Source organism: Hyla sarda, chromosome 1 (genome assembly GCF_029499605.1).
Source record: "Hyla sarda isolate aHylSar1 chromosome 1, aHylSar1.hap1, whole genome shotgun sequence".
Lineage (NCBI taxonomy): Eukaryota > Metazoa > Chordata > Amphibia > Anura > Hylidae > Hyla > Hyla sarda.
The window spans coordinates 321616661-321623704 of NC_079189.1; positions in this window are offsets into that span (position 1 = coordinate 321616661).

The window sequence follows — 7044 nt, forward strand, 5'->3', positions numbered from 1 at the left end:
AAATGGGAGTTACCTGGGAGTTGACTCGGCTATTGCTAGCATGTCCAAGAGAGCTTTCCATCAGGGGACACCGGCCTTCTAAAAGACCTGATGGATCGGAAAGCAGATACCTGTTAAAGAGGGCTCATTGTAATCTGGCAGCTCAGAAGGGAACTGTGTCTTCAGTACCTGTAGCCAGAGCTATGAGGGTTTGGCTTAGTGAACTATCTATAGATATACAAGATGGTGTATCTCGTCAAGAGCTACGAGAGCATGTTGCCCTGTTGAAGATGGCAGCAGATTTCCTTTGCGACTTTCCTTTAGACATAATAAAGATTGTGGCAAAAAATATGGCTCTGGCTAATTCGACCAGAAAAGCAATATAGTTGAAGCCCTGGCTGGGTGGCGCATCTTCAAAGAGCAACTTTTGTTCTTTGCCGTTTGAGCCGGGTGTCTCTCAGCTGGATAAAGTTTTGGAGCAGAAGAAAAAGAATAAAAACATTTCTCTTCTACAATCCTTCTAACCCAGAACTTCTAGGTTTCAGAATCAGAGGGGGAGATTTTCCTTTCGGGGTCGCAACACACAGCAAATACCAGGAATAAAATTCTCTAACCGTTTCCAAGAGAAGGGAAAGAAAAAAACAGCCAGATTCTTCATCCAAGAAACCTGAGTTCTTACACCGGGCCTGCTCCAAGCGTAGGCACAAGATTATTGAATTTCTACTCAGCCTGGGAAGATGTCACATCAGATGTTTGGGTACGAAACATCATAAAAGAAGGCTACACTCTGGATTTCATTGTTACGCCGAGCGCTCCGGGTCCCCGCTCCTCCCCGGAGCGCTCGCTACACTTCCCTCACTGCAGCGCCCCGGTCGGTTCCACGGACCCGGGGCGCTGCGTTACTACCTCCGGCCGGGATGCGATTCGCGATGCGGGTAGCGCCCGCTCGCGATGCGCACCCCGGCTCCCGTACCTTACTCGCTCCCCGTCAGTTCTGTCCCGGCGCGCGCGGCCCCGCTCCCTAGGGCGCGCGCGCGCCGGGTCTTTGCGATTTAAAGGGCCACTGCACCGCTGATTGGTGCAGTGGTTCCAATTAGTGTTTACACCTGTGCACTTCCCTATATCACCTCACTTCCCCTTCACTCCCTCGCCGGATCTTGTTGCCCTAGTGCCAGTGAAAGCGTTCCTTGTGTGTTCCTTGCCTGTGATTCCAGACCTTCTGCCGTTGCCCCTGACTACGATCCTTGCTGCCTGCCCCGACCTTCTGCTACGTCCGACCTTGCTTCTGTCTACTCCCTTGTACCGCGCCTATCTTCAGCAGCCAGAGAGGTTGAGCCGTTGCTAGGGGATACGACCTGGTCACTACCGCCGCAGCAAGACCATCCCGCTTTGCGGCGGGCTCTGGTGAAAACCAGTAGTGACTTAGAACCGATCCTCTAGCACGGTCCACGCCAATCCCTCTCTGGCACAGAGGATCCACTACCTGCCAGCCGGCATCGTGACAGTAGATCCGGCCATGGATCCCGCTGAAGTTCCTCTGCCAGTTGTCGCTGACCTCACCACGGTGGTCGCCCAGCAGTCACAACAGATTGCGCAACAAGGCCAACAGCTGTCTCAACTGACTGTTATGCTACAACAGTTACTACCACAGCTCCAGCAATCATCTCCTCCGCCAGCTCCTGTACCTCCTCCGCAGCGAGTGGCCGCTTCTGGAATACGACTATCCTTGCCGGATAAATTTGATGGGGACTCTAAGTTTTGCCGTGGCTTTCTTTCCCAATGTTCATTACACTTGGAGATGATGTCGGACCAGTTCCCCACTGAAAGGTCTAAGGTGGCTTTCGTAGTCAGCCTGCTGTCTGGAAAAGCCCTGGCTTGGGCCACACCGCTCTGGGACCGCAATGACCCCGTCACTGCCTCTGTACACTCCTTCTTCTCGGAAATTCGAAGTGTCTTTGAGGAACCTGCCCGAGCCTCTTCTGCTGAGACTGCCCTGTTGAACCTGGTCCAGGGTAATTCTTCCGTTGGCGAGTATGCCGTACAGTTCCGTACCCTTGCTTCAGAATTATCCTGGAATAATGAGGCACTCTGCGCGACCTTTAAAAAAGGCCTATCCAGCAACATTAAAGATGTTCTGGCCGCACGAGAAATCCCTGCTAACCTACATGAACTCATCCATCTTGCCACTCGCATTGACATGCGTTTTTCCGAACGGCGTCAGGAGCTCCGCCAGGATATGGACTCTGTTCGCACGAGGCGTTTCTTCTCCCCGGCTCCTCTCTCCTCTGGTCCCCTGCAATCTGTTCCTGTGCCTCCCGCCGTGGAGGCTATGCAGGTCGACCGGTCTCGCCTGACACCCCAAGAGAGGACACGACGCCGCATGGAGAATCTCTGCCTGTACTGTGCTAGTACCGAACACTTCCTGAAGGATTGTCCTATCCGTCCTCCCCGCCTGGAAAGACGTCCGCTGACTCCGCACAAAGGTGAGACAGTCCTTGATGTCTACTCTGCTTCTCCACGTCTTACTGTGCCTGTGCGGATGTCTGCCTCTGCCTTCTCCTTCTCTGCTGTGGCCTTCCTGGACTCTGGATCTGCAGGAAATTTCATCTTAGCCTCTCTCGTCAACAGGTTCAACATCCCGGTGACCAGTCTCGCCAGACCCCTCTACATCAATTGTGTAAACAATGAAAGATTGGACTGTACTATACGTTTCCGCACGGAGCCCCTTCTAATGTGCATCGGATCTCATCACGAGAGGATTGAACTGTTGGTCCTCCCCAATTGCACTTCTGAAATCCTTCTTGGACTTCCCTGGCTTCAACTCCATTCCCCAATCCTGGATTGGTCCACTGGGGAGATCAAGAGTTGGGGGCCCTCTTGTTCCAAGGACTGCTTAAAACCGGTTCCCAGTAAACCTTGCCGTGTCCCTGTGCTTCCTCATGTAACCGGTCTCCCTAAGGCCTATATGGACTTTGCGGACGTTTTTTGCAAAAAACAAGCTGAGACTCTACCTCCTCACAGGCCTTATGATTGTCCCATTGACCTCCTCCCGGGCACTACTCCACCCCGGGGCAGAATCTATCCTCTGTCCGTCCCAGAGACTCTTGCCATGTCTGAATACGTCCAAGAAAATTTAAAAAAGGGCTTTATCCGTAAATCCTCCTCTCCTGCCGGAGCCGGATTTTTCTTTGTGTCCAAAAAAGATGGCTCTCTACGTCCTTGCATTGACTACCGCGGTCTTAATAAAATCACGGTTAAGAACCGCTACCCCCTACCCCTCATCTCTGAACTCTTTGATCGTCTCCAAGGTGCCCATATTTTTACCAAACTGGACTTAAGAGGTGCTTATAATCTCATCCGCATCAGAGAGGGGGATGAATGGAAAACGGCATTTAACACCAGAGATGGACACTTTGAGTATCTGGTCATGCCCTTTGGTCTATGCAACGCCCCTGCCGTCTTCCAAGACTTTGTTAATGAAATTTTTCGTGATCTACTATACTCCTGTGTTGTTGTATATCTGGACGATATCCTGATTTTTTCTGCCAATCTTGAAGAACACCGCCAGCATGTCCGTATGGTTCTTCAGAGACTTCGTGATAATCAACTCTATGCCAAAATAGAGAAATGTCTGTTTGAATGCCAATCTCTTCCTTTTCTAGGATACTTGGTCTCTGGCCAGGGACTACAAATGGACCCAGATAAACTCTCTGCCGTCTTAGATTGGCCACGCCCCTCCGGACTCCGTGCCATCCAACGTTTTTTGGGGTTCGCCAATTATTACAGGCAATTTATTCCACATTTTTCTACCATTGTGGCTCCTATTGTGGCTTTAACAAAAAAAAATGCCGATCCCAAGTCTTGGCCTCCTCAAGCGGAAGACGCCTTTAAACGACTCAAGTCTGCCTTTTCTTCGGCTCCCGTGCTCTCCAGACCTGACCCATCTAAACCCTTCCTATTGGAGGTTGATGCCTCCTCAGTGGGAGCTGGAGCTGTCCTTCTACAAAAAAACTCTTCCGGGCATGCTGTTACTTGTGGTTTTTTTTCCAGGACCTTCTCTCCGGCGGAGAGGAACTACTCCATCGGGGATCGAGAGCTTCTAGCCATTAAATTAGCACTTGAGGAATGGAGGCATCTGCTGGAGGGATCAAGATTTCCAGTTATTATTTACACCGATCACAAGAACCTCTCCTACCTCCAGTCTGCCCAACGGCTGAATCCTCGTCAGGCCAGGTGGTCTCTGTTCTTTGCCCGATTTAATTTTGAAATTCACTTTCGGCCTGCTGATAAAAACATTAGGGCCGATGCTCTCTCTCGTTCCTCAGATGCCTCTGAAATTGAACTCTCTCCTCAACACATCATTCCTCCTGACTGCCTGATTTCCACTTCTCCAGCCTCCATCAGGCAAACTCCTCCAGGAAAGACCTTTGTTTCTCCACGCCAACGCCTTGGGATCCTCAAATGGGGTCACTCCTCCCATCTCGCAGGTCATGCGGGCATCAAGAAATCTGTGCAACTCATCTCTCGCTTCTATTGGTGGCCGACTCTAGAGACTGATGTGGTGGACTTTGTGCGAGCCTGCACTATCTGTGCCCGGGATAAGACTCCTCGCCAGAAGCCCGCTGGTTTTCTTCATCCTCTACCTGTCCCCGAACAACCTTGGTCTCTGATTGGTATGGATTTTATTACTGACTTGCCCCCATCCCATGGCAACACTGTTATTTGGGTGGTCGTTGATCGATTCTCCAAAATGGCACATTTCATCCCTCTTCCTGGTCTTCCTTCAGCGCCTCAGTTGGCTAAACAATTTTTTGTACACATTTTTCGTCTTCACGGGTTGCCTACACAGATCGTCTCGGATAGAGGCGTCCAATTTGTGTCTAAATTCTGGAGGGCTCTCTGTAAACAACTCAAGATTAAATTAAATTTTTCTTCTGCATACCATCCTCAATCCAATGGACAAGTAGAGAGAATTAACCAGATCTTGGGTGACTATTTACGACATTTTGTTTCCTCCCGCCAGGATGACTGGGCAGATCTTCTACCTTGGGCCGAATTCTCGTATAATTTCAGAATCTCTGAATCTTCCTCCAAATCTCCGTTTTTCGTGGTGTACGGCCGTCACCCTCTTCCCCCCCTCCCTACCCCCTTGCCCTCTGGTCTGCCCGCTGTGGATGAAATTTCTCGTGATCTTTCCACCATATGGAAAGAGACCCAAAATTCTCTCTTACAGGCTTCTTCTCGCATGAAGAGATTCGCAGATAAGAAAAGAAGAGCTCCTCCCATTTTTTCCCCTGGAGACAAGGTATGGCTCTCCGCTAAATATGTCCGTTTCCGTGTCCCGAGCTATAAGTTGGGACCACGCTATCTTGGTCCTTTTAAAGTTTTGTGTCAAATTAATCCTGTCTCTTACAAACTTCTTCTTCCTCCTTCTCTTCGTATCCCTAATGCCTTTCACGTCTCTCTTCTTAAACCTCTCATCCTCAACCGTTTTTCTCCTAAATCTGTTCCTCCCACTCCTGTTTCCGGCTCCTCGGACATCTTCTCTGTCAAAGAGATTTTGGCCTCTAAAAAGGTCAGGGGAAGAACTTTTTTTTTAGTGGATTGGGAGGGTTGTGGTCCAGAAGAGAGGTCCTGGGAACCTGAGGACAATATCCTGGACAAAAGTCTGATCCTCAGGTTCTCAGGCCCCAAGAAGAGGGGGAGACCCAAGGGGGGGGGTACTGTTACGCCGAGCGCTCCGGGTCCCCGCTCCTCCCCGGAGCGCTCGCTACACTTCCCTCACTGCAGCGCCCCGGTCGGTTCCACGGACCCGGGGCGCTGCGTTACTACCTCCGGCCGGGATGCGATTCGCGATGCGGGTAGCGCCCGCTCGCGATGCGCACCCCGGCTCCCGTACCTTACTCGCTCCCCGTCAGTTCTGTCCCGGCGCGCGCGGCCCCGCTCCCTAGGGCGCGCGCGCGCCGGGTCTTTGCGATTTAAAGGGCCACTGCACCGCTGATTGGTGCAGTGGTTCCAATTAGTGTTTACACCTGTGCACTTCCCTATATCACCTCACTTCCCCTTCACTCCCTCGCCGGATCTTGTTGCCCTAGTGCCAGTGAAAGCGTTCCTTGTGTGTTCCTTGCCTGTGATTCCAGACCTTCTGCCGTTGCCCCTGACTACGATCCTTGCTGCCTGCCCCGACCTTCTGCTACGTCCGACCTTGCTTCTGTCTACTCCCTTGTACCGCGCCTATCTTCAGCAGCCAGAGAGGTTGAGCCGTTGCTAGGGGATACGACCTGGTCACTACCGCCGCAGCAAGACCATCCCGCTTTGCGGCGGGCTCTGGTGAAAACCAGTAGTGACTTAGAACCGATCCTCTAGCACGGTCCACGCCAATCCCTCTCTGGCACAGAGGATCCACTACCTGCCAGCCGGCATCGTGACATTCATTCACCATCCAAGAGAAAGGTTCCTTCTGAATCATTCTCAAGATCTACGCATTGTAAATCTATTAAAGGATTTTATTCAAAAGAGTTCCTCCAGAAGAAGAGTTCACTGGGGTGTACTCCCAAGTGTTTCCAGTGCCCAAACCGGATAAAAAATGGAGACTTATAATAGATTTACGGTTCCTGAACCAACATTTGCACAAGCAAAATTTTAGATGGACAAGATGTATTCTACTGCCCGAAGAGGTCATGGCATCCCTAGACTTATAAGATGCGTACCTACGCATACCAGTTCATATTCGGTCCAGAAAATATCTAAGAGTGGCAGTCCGTATTTCACACCAAACAGTGCATTATCAATTCAAAGCTCTTCTGTTTGGCTTTTCTCCAAAGCCAAGAATATTCACCAAAGTAGTGGTAGTCATTGTAGCAGCAATAAGGCTGCAAGGTCTGAAAATGATACCGTATATGTACGACTGGCTATTCATTGCGCAGAATTCCGAAATTCTGAAAGCTCATCTCAGATCTCAGATCGCACTGTGATTTTAGAAATCACAATTAGATCCCACTACAAGAATTAAAATGTTGGGTCTTCTCATGGATTCAACAGCCATGAACGTTTTTCTGCTTCAGC